Source organism: Gossypium hirsutum, chromosome D09, assembly GCF_007990345.1.
Source record: "Gossypium hirsutum isolate 1008001.06 chromosome D09, Gossypium_hirsutum_v2.1, whole genome shotgun sequence".
Lineage (NCBI taxonomy): Eukaryota > Viridiplantae > Streptophyta > Magnoliopsida > Malvales > Malvaceae > Gossypium > Gossypium hirsutum.
The window spans coordinates 26028868-26038581 of NC_053445.1; the positions used below are offsets into that span (position 1 = coordinate 26028868).

Consider the following 9714-nt stretch of genomic DNA (forward strand, 5'->3'; position numbering starts at 1 on the left):
AGATTTAGTATTGTTGTTGACAAGTACAGGCGAAAGTTTTGGTCAAAATAAGCGTTATGCCATAAACTGACAAGTAAAAATGGACAAGAAAAACCAACATGGAAACGATGGATCAAAATGTTTCCTCCCTTCTGAAAATTAAGCCATTCCAATCGATTTTTGACTTTAATTATAAATAAATTCCATTTATGAATACCTGTAATTATCATTCGACTCCTTCAATGGACACAAGGAATTGGGCAAACTGGCGTTTTAATCTTGTTATCTCTTAGTATTTTTAGCCTCATTATCTGTTAATTTAAACATTTGCTTATTTCAAATGCTCAATGTATATTACCAAAAAAGTAAAAAAAGAACACTTGTGATTAATTAAATGGATATCGATGCTAAGTATGAAATGATACAATTTTCAAACATTCCCATTTACAAATTCAGTCCCCATTTCTTCATATTAGTCAACATTTATCCACTCTAGATGAAATATATTATATATAAATCAAGGGCGGTCCTAAAATATCAGCTCACCCTTACATAACATCCAAAAACGTTAAATTAATGTAATCCTATCTATTATATTCATTTCTAATTCCGTTATGACCAGATCCAAAAATAAGAAAATATATTGATGAGACTTTGACTATATATTTAACGACAAAATTGTTATTCTTATTGTTGTTAAGATGGGTTTATCCTCCTCCTTACGCCCTCTCATTGTCTTCCTTATCTTCATAATCTCAGTGTTGGCCATTCAGATCACTCCTGTTTCTGCAGGTTTGTAATATACTTTAACTGGATCTATAAAATTTTCATTTATGATTTTATTTTCTTGCATCTGTCTTTTATCATAGGGTAAAACATCATAGTAGATTTTATTTTTATTTTTTAAATTCTTGGATGGACCTTTCTTGGTTGCATAGATATTGAGCATGTTGGGGTTAATGAAAATGCAGAATTGAAGGTGAGCACGCAGCCACAAGGTGATAAACGCACCAACTCCGGCTCGAAACATGCCACCCGATGGTCCACCTCTTTAATCGTATTCATCTATTGCTCATAATTACAATACCAAATGGTCATTTACTACTCTATGTATGGCATTTAAGTTTGCAATTAGAGTATGGTCTTTTTCATTATATTGTGCAAAGGGGGATGATGATACGTCTACGTCTATCGTTTACATGTTGATTGTTGTTCGAGTATTGTGCTAATTTATGAGATGGATGATTATTTCATTTTATGTAACGATTGAAAATGAGTTTTTTTAAAAGAAAATATAGATTCATGAAAAAGAAAAAAGAATAAAATTCAAGTTATCATGTTTACTCTATGCATCTGAGCCTAGCTCCTCTTCATGTCAAAGCATAAGCAGTTTTATTAGCCCAACTACAGGAGAATAATAGAGAAAATCTTTAAATAATAATTTTGAATCATAAGCATCCAAATGATTGAGGAAAATATTATAGCAAAATTCATGATGAAAATAATTTCGTTAATCTCTTAATGGTTGAGGCCAAGCCCAATCAACGCACTTAGGAGCTTGTCCATGGGCCTAGGGAGTAGAGTGCCTCATTCGCAAATTTTTTAATATTTATATTTTTAATGTGTTTCATAGTCTACATTAAATTTTATTTACAAATTTCTTAACAAAATTACATTTGGTAGGAATTACCTTTTTCATTTTCTTAAAAATAAAAGATTCCAACGATTGTTTTTATCTTATATCCAAAATTACCAATATAATATAAAATATTATTTTCTTTTGAACCAAATTTAATCAAACACTATAGGCCTAAAAGAGGACTATATGTGTCCCTATCAAGACTACCTTGTGTTTCAGACGGTATTACAGAGTTGATTTTGAAGTCATGGTCGACCTCGCCTCTTAATTTGCTATTTGATTTTGTTAGGATACCGGATAATATTCTATACAATTGTAGCTTTAATATTTCACACCAAAATTAAATTAGGAATACCAAAAATAAATGCGGATTAACCTAACAAATTATTATTGAATACCAAATGCGATAGAATAATTACTATTGAATACCATTTTAGACTTTGATGTTTCAAAATAATTTGAATTAAAATGAATGCATCAATACCAAACAAAAAGTATTGATACCCTAGTCAAAGTATCGATACATTATCTCTGTATTGATACGATTTTTAGGTTCGATGTTTTGAAAATTAAAACACTTTTGTCGATGTACCGATACCTTTTTTTAAGGTGTCGATACCTTATAGACAAAATGTAAAAAATCTGCATTTTTGGTACTTATGTCATGCTAAGTTATCAACTTACCCAAATGATGCTTAAATGCACACTTAACCCTACACAAAACCAATCCAAAATCATATCAAATATTGCATATATTCATTTCCAAAATCAATAAATCCAATATGCCTCAATTTGACACCAAATCAATCCAATTCAGATTCATAATAATAAATGAAGTCTAGGTGGATTCTTTCCTAAATATTGTTTCTCTCATTGGTTATTATTCAATTATTTTCCTGATTTATTCTCTATTGAGTTCTTTAGTTAAATTAATTTAGTAATTTTAGTTTAAACCAATTATTCCAATTTGTCGAGTAAATAATAGGAAAATGGTAATTAGTAGTACTTTTAGACCTCATGATGCACTTGCCTTTGTCGTATTTTTAGTTAGTAACGTGGACACACATCAAGTTTTTGGAGCCATTGCCGGGGACTGAAATATTAAGAACACTTTATTTGTATTAATTTAGTCATTTCTATTTTTTTGTTTTAATTAATTTTTTTACATTTTAATTTGTCTTTTGTTTGCTTCTGGCAGATTCTTTTAGTTTATGACTAGAGGAAATCCGTCGAGACCATTTATTTTCGATAGTAAAATTGAAAGTATTCCTTGCAGAAATCGTAGAGAGGTTAGAGAAGCAAGGCAGAGTCGACGAAATTTAGTAGACGAACAAGAGAACAATAATATTACTAAGGAGATGGGTGATAATCAAAATATTTAGCTACCTCCTGCAAACCCTGTTCCTCGTACTATGTACGATTATGCCAAACCTACTCTAATTGGGGCTGAATCGAGTATTATGAGACCTACCATTGCCGCAAACAATTTTGAACTGAAGTTGAACACTACTTAGATGGTACAATAATATGTTCAGTTCGATGGTTTGCAAGATGAAGACCCCAATACTCATTTGGCCAATTTCTTAGAGATTTGCGACACTTTCAAGATTAATGGCGCCACTGATGACACCATTCGCTTACAGTTGTTCCCATTCTCGTTGAGGAACAAAACAAAATAATGGTTAAACTCTTTACCACGAGGTTCCATCACTACATTGGCTTAAATGACCGAGAAGTTTCTCCTGAAGTACTTCCCAACGACTAAAATAGCTAAGTTAAGGAATTACATTTCTTCCTTTTCCTAGATCGATTTAGAGACATTATATACTGCATAGGAGAGATACAATGACTTATTAAGAAGATGCCCTTATCATGGGTTACCCTTGCGGTTACAAGTTCAAATATTCTTCAATAGTTTGAACCCCCTCAACTAGGCAATTAATTGATGCAGCAGTTGGTGGAACATTGAATAATAAAACACCCGAGGTAACTTATGAGTTTATAGAGGAGATGGCACTGAATAATTATCAGTATCAAGTCATGAGGACGAAACCAATAAAAGTAGTCGATGTTTTTAATCTAGATGTCGTCACCATGTTATCAAACCAAGTAGAAGTACTAAATAAGAAAATTGATGGTTTATATTTTTCTACGCAGGTGAATCTGGTGATGCAATATGATACAAATAGAGATGGAATGAATAATCCAAAATGTTTACCCTTAAGTCCTAGCACAAAGAATGAACAAATAAATTATATGAGTAATAATTTTACACCTCAAAATAACCCGAACCATCCCAAATTTTCTTAGAATGGTCAAGGAAATCAAAGAGCACAACCCCCTTCGGACTTTCAACAACTTTATTAGCAAGAGAAGAAGTCGAACCTTGAGCAGATGTTGGCAAAATTTATCTCGATGTCAGAAACTCGTTTTTAAAACACTGAGGCAGCACTGAAAAATAAGCAAGAATCAATTCAAGGACTCAAAAATCAAATAGGACAGTTTTCTAAATTAGTTTCAGAATGACCACAAGGTAGCTTGCCTAGCAATACTGAAACTAACCTAAGGGAGCAGCTTCACACAATTATTGTTTGGGATGTGGAAAGGTTAGTTGAACCTAAACAAGAACCGAGACAAGAAGATATGGTGAACAATAATGAGGTTAAGGAAGTAAGAAAGAGCAAAACCTGATTGTCAGTGAATACAAACCTTGAGTGTCATATCCTAACACGTTGAAGAGAGACCACACAAACGAGCAACATGGTAAATTCTTAAGCTCTTAAAAAATTTACACATTAACTTATCATTTGTTGAAGTTCTTTCGCAGATGCCAAATTATGTCAAATTCTTAAATGAGCTGTTAACAAACAAGAGGAAAATAAATGACCCATCGACTATGGAGCTTAATGTAGTTTGCTCGGCCACTCTCCAAAATAAACTACCCAACAAACTTAAAGATCCAAGGAGTTTTACTATTCCTTGTCTCATTAATAGTTTAAATATTGAAAATACTTTGGCTGATTTAGGGGATAGTGTTAATGTGATACCTTATAAAATGTTTAAACAATTTGGTCTTGGGAAACCCAAACACAATAGGATGAGTATTCAATTAGCGTATAGAACCATTACATATCCTAGAGGTACTATTGAGGATATACTTGTGAAAATCGATAAATTCATATTCCCTGTTGACTTTGTTGTGTTAGACATGGATGAGGATAGTGAGGTACCTTTGATCTTAGGTCGACCCATTTTAGCCACTATTGGGACTATTATCGATGTTGGTATGGGTGAACTTGTGCTTCGTGTAGGTGACGAAAAGATTATTCTCCAAACACGTGATTCTGTGAGAGTCTCTAGTGAGCAAGATGATTTTAAATGTTCTATTAATGTTAGTAACCATGTGGCTCAACGTTCTATGCAGAAAATCCCTTGTGAAAACATATTAGAGCGATGTTTCAGTAAAGGTGATAGAAACAAAACAACATATGAAGAGCGAATGGTACAACTCGATGAACTAGATGAATGGCAAATGCATGTTAATGAGAAATCGAGAAAACACGATGAAGAAACGAAGTAACGTCGTAATGTACAAGTGATGAGAATGAACCAATTTAAGGTTGGGGACAAAGTACTGCTAGACAAATCAGATCCACGAATCTCCCATTCGGAGCTTGAGTCAAATAGATCGAACTCATTTACCGTACTGAACGTCTTCCCATACGATACAGTCGAGGTAACACATTCTGTGTTCGGCATATTTAAGCTAAACAGTACTCGACTCAGAAGTTATCTTGATATTAAAATTGATAACAAGAAATAAAAGTTTCGGCTTCGAGAACCACCATAATTGTCGGCGACTAAGGTAAAGTCGAGCTTAGACTCTAAATAAGTGCTTTTCGGGAAGAAACTTGAGTGTTTAAATTTTGTTAATTCTTTTAATCTTATTGCATGTTAATTTAAAATTAATTAAACTAAAATTTAAAAAAATGTTTTTGAACCACACGGCCAGGACACATGGGCGTATCCCAGGCTGTGTGCACAATCGGGTATTCTATAGTGAGTTACAAGGCCTCGCAACTAGACACATGGGCATGTCCTAGGCCGTGTTCATGTTGGAGCAAATGATAGAGAGTTACACAGTTTGAAGACATGGCCATGTAGGTCTTACAGCTTGGACACATGGGCGTGTCCTGGGTCGTATGAGTCTTGGGACTTAATTTTTCCAATTTCTATGGTTACACGACCTAAGGTGTGAATATTGAAGTTAATTTTTCAAATTTATTTACAAGTCAATGAGTTACACGAGCCATAGACACAACCGTGTGCAAGACACGACTTGTCACATGGGTGTGCGTGAGACCATGTGCCCCGTACGGCCTCACACACGGGCGTGAGAGAAGCGAAGGAAGATCACAAATGGCCTAGGCACAAGGGCATGTCTGAGGCTGTGTGAAAATTGGGCTTAAATTTTGAATTGTACACAGACTAATAAAGCTCGACACGGGTATGTGATACGGCCGTGTGGCCCAACATGGTTCTAAACACGATTGTGTCCCTATAAAACCCTAATGCCCTTTTGTTTTGTCATATTCCTCCTAATCCTTTCCCACACAAACCCTAGCCCTCATCAACTCCCCCTTTTTCTAGTTTGAACACCCTCGTCCATCCCTTCCTCACGCCTTTCATCCCATTCCCCATCGCAGTTGTGTCCTAACCCTTCTTTCTTTCCTTTCTTTTCTTCTATCCCTCGACAAATGTCCCCTCTTCCCTTCATCACACCACCATCCTCGATTTTCCTTCCCTTTCCCATTCTCCCTTCAATGCTGCAACCTGCCCCTAACCTTCCCCTTTCTCCTTCCTTTTCCCCCTTCACCCCCTTCACCCTCGTCTGTCCACCACTCACGCACAAGCCGCCATATTTATTTCTCCCTGAAGGCAAGCCGCCACCCCTATCTGCTTCTTACCAAGTCTATCCCCCATCCCACACATCCCCGTCGTCGTCCTTTCACCGTCGACCACCGCCGTGTGCATCTCCGTCGCGAGCGTCCCCAACAACCATCGTTTTCTCCTTCACTTATTTTATTTATGTATTTTTTATTTCTTTTTATTTTATTTATTATTCTTTTCACTCATCATTTTAATTATTATTATTGAGTTTTATTATTTTTATACTTTTAAGTGGTATTAGTTTTTAGAAAGTTGGGATTATTGTTAGACTTATTTTAGAATTGTGTTTTCTATTATTATTATTTATTATTATAGTCTTAATGCTTCTTTTATGTGAAGTTTGGATTCAAATATTTTTAGCTGAATGTTCGATATTGTGATTCTGGATTTTAGTTGGTTTGACTTTCGTTTTGTGGTTATTTGAGCTGATCCATTGTGTTGATTTGTGCTTTTATGTTGAATGCTAGAATAGTTGTTTGGTTATTTATTTTTTAGGTACATCATGACAAACACTAGATGGAAATTTAAGGTCGTCTTCCCCACTTCAAAAAAGTGAAAGACTCCAAGTGCAACCTCTTCCACAGGACCTTCCACCGATGCACGCCATTCGTGTCTATAATTTTCACAAGGTCATCAAGAGGACCTATATCAGCATCTCCGACAGTGACCACTGGGATTAGGCTTTTGTATTCATTGGGTGGCTTTAGAGTAGATTTATTTAGCTGGTAGAGTCTGCACACTGATTGCTACAACCCCATGGGACCGATTTTTCTTCATCATTGAACCCACATACTCAGAGCTTACCCTCGAGTTCTATTCGATATTCCTCTTACAGTACATGATGTCGAGCCATGATGAGTCACGCACTATTTCTTTCAGACTCGATGGTACAATGCGTCATCTGAGAGTCATAGACTTTAGAGTTGCCTTAGGACTCTATACTGAGGAGTTCATGAGTGCTGAGGGGTTCCTTGCTTTATACCGACACATCCATATTTTTTGTCTCTATGCTGGACAGAGCTTGCGGCTAGTATGATGCCCTATGAATCGAGTCAACCGAAGGCTACTTCCCTACATCTGGCCTTGCACTATATTGGTCCACACATTAACCGATCAAAGAAAGAGCGTTGGGGTCGTTGGTACATTCGACGTTCATTTCCTTTAGAGTATGGTGATGGGGCGCATTTTCGATCTTGCTTACTTCATCATCCTTGTTTGCCGCCATCAGACAAAATGTAGTAGAAAGGGTCTTATCTTCTTAGGCCCTTACGTGACTCACCTCGCACAACATTTCAACCTCCTCAACACAGATGAGCATCCTCCTCCTTCACACTAGTTGGACAGATGACCTGCAGGGATTATCAAGTATGAGTCATATGAGGATGATCGAGCGGTTGTATAGAATGGATCCTCCTCGATACCGATTATCTCATTTTGATCCTTAGGATGAGCATGATAACTTCACTGATGATATTCCTTTCCACCATGAGGATACACCTCCTCATCCACCTCAGAGTCACCCTACTACTTCCCCTACTGCTACTTTAGCGAACCTCTTCGAGTGGTTCACTCATTTCGAGTGGCACAGTTTTGACCAGTTTGACAGTATAGATGGGACTTTGCAGTAGATCTATCAGCATCTCCACATTTCTTCTTCTGAACCAGCGTCTCACGATCTCAGTGCCTCTCACAATGAAGATCGTTGGTTTTATTTTTGTTCTTTTCAGCCTTATTTTTATTTTTTAGTTGTTTTATTTTTATTTTTGAGACTTCTTTATTTTATCTTCTTTCGAACTATGTTTTTATTTTTATGGGTTTTTCTAATTGAGTTTGTAACCTCTTAATCTTCTTCATTATTTGTGTTTATTTTTTTATTAGTTTGCTTGGAACCATACATTACATTTTCATTTGCCTACAATTTCGGTTTCCACTATTCTGGCGATTTCATCCATATTCAGGGCAGTTTCAATTTTCTCCCTCTCTTATGATATTCTTCATATTTTGTGCTTATATCTGTTTGTACATTGAGGATAATGTACATCTTAAGTGTGGGGAGATTATTTATATAATTATTAGAAAATCTCTGAATTATTTATTGTATTTAAGTAATCTTCTCATACTTCTATTAGACTGGATTGTTGTCAGTTTGAGATGTTTATTGATGTTTTTTTGATTAATTTGTAGATATTTCTGCATTTGTTGATTTAAACTTTAAGACATGAAAAAGTCAAGCATGATAAGTATTTTTTTCAGAAATAAAAATTTTAGGTTGTTTCCCTAAACTGAGGTATTATCTTGAAGTTTTAAATTTGCAAGTTTGACAACAAAACCATAATTTTTTGTTATTCTAGAACTTGATTTGTTATTCTAGAACTTGCTTTGATTATGCACGTCGAGACCGCACCTTTAATTTGATATACTTAGATGATAGAAGCAGTTAGGTTTTAACCCACTTAACCTGTAAAAAGCCTACCTATTGAATTATCCCTTAGTGAACCCTGTTGAACCTAACGCACATTTTCTTGATTAACCCGTCAATGTTAACCCATAACCCATTTTTTCATTGTGTCTCTTTCCCGTTTTATTGACTCCCGTTTTTGTTGAAATTTGATTTGGTTAGTTGCCTAACTATGCTCATTTATTTGAATTGTTGACTTTATTTTGTTGTTCTAAATATATATATTGATTAATTTTTTATTGATTGAGCTTGAACAGTTAATTTTATTTTTTATTGAGAAGCTCATTTTTTTTCTTGAATAGTATTGATTGATGAACTTTTCTTTAATTCAGCAATTGCTTATTTTTTCTAGTTTGATAATTTATCAACTTGATCTCGATTATAACCAGCTTTTCTAGCCTTTTTCCACAGCCTTAATCTAAGCCTCGTTACAACCTCTTAAAAACCTTTTGATTGGTGTGTCATATCATTAGTGGTGGAGATTTGATTTTCAAGCAAGCTTATGGTAATGACATTTCTTGTTCGACTGTTGAGTGCATATTTCTTGAAACTTAAACACTTTGAGTGAATCTTTAGTGAGGATGTCAATTCTTGTTGTTTTTGAATTAAGGGTAATTACTTAAATAAGGGGAGCCACCTATGCTATCGTGCTTTAAAAAATTCAGCTTGGATTGTTTGAAACTTTAGT

At 35.1% G+C, this 9714-nt stretch overlaps 1 long non-coding RNA gene across 1 annotated transcript; it reads left to right on the forward strand.

Moving 5' to 3' along the window:
• The first annotated feature begins 223 nt into the window (after positions 1-223).
• LOC107892976 (uncharacterized) lies at positions 224-1235 on the forward strand. The gene is made up of 2 exons (XR_001682683.2): positions 224-771; positions 951-1235. It is a non-coding gene; the product is annotated as an uncharacterized lncRNA (long non-coding RNA).
• Positions 1236-9714: the final 8479 nt, after the last annotated feature.